Below are 438 nucleotides of genomic sequence, written 5' to 3'. Positions count from 1 at the left end.
AAAACCCCAAATCTGAGCCCAAAAAAAAACCCCCAAATGACCCAAAGTGCACCAAAGTCGCGGTTAATAAACAAATTTTATTTGCGTTTTCCACCCCGGATTTTCTCCCGTTAATCGGCGTTAAAGTGCTGCAAAGGGAAAAGGTTTCTTCCATTCTCTGAGGGTTATTTATTCTTTTTTTTAAAATTTTTATTTTTAATTTAATTTATTTAAACTTCCCCGCCCCCCAAAAAAAAAAAAAAAAGAAATCCTCACAAACAAAACTTTACCCCGGACGATCCTTTTAAACTCTGGGGACGAACGAGACGGAAACGGGCGGTTTTATCAAATTATGGTACAAAGGGTGTAACAAACACAACAAAACCAGCCATAAAACAGCTTAAAAAAAGGAAAAGGAAAGGAAAAGAAAAGGAAAAGAAAAGGAAAGCAGCGGCTCCC

Source organism: Geospiza fortis, unplaced genomic scaffold (genome assembly GCF_000277835.1).
Source record: "Geospiza fortis unplaced genomic scaffold, GeoFor_1.0 scaffold1593, whole genome shotgun sequence".
Taxonomy (NCBI): domain Eukaryota; kingdom Metazoa; phylum Chordata; class Aves; order Passeriformes; family Thraupidae; genus Geospiza; species Geospiza fortis.
Note: the sequence above shows the minus strand (reverse complement) of the source record.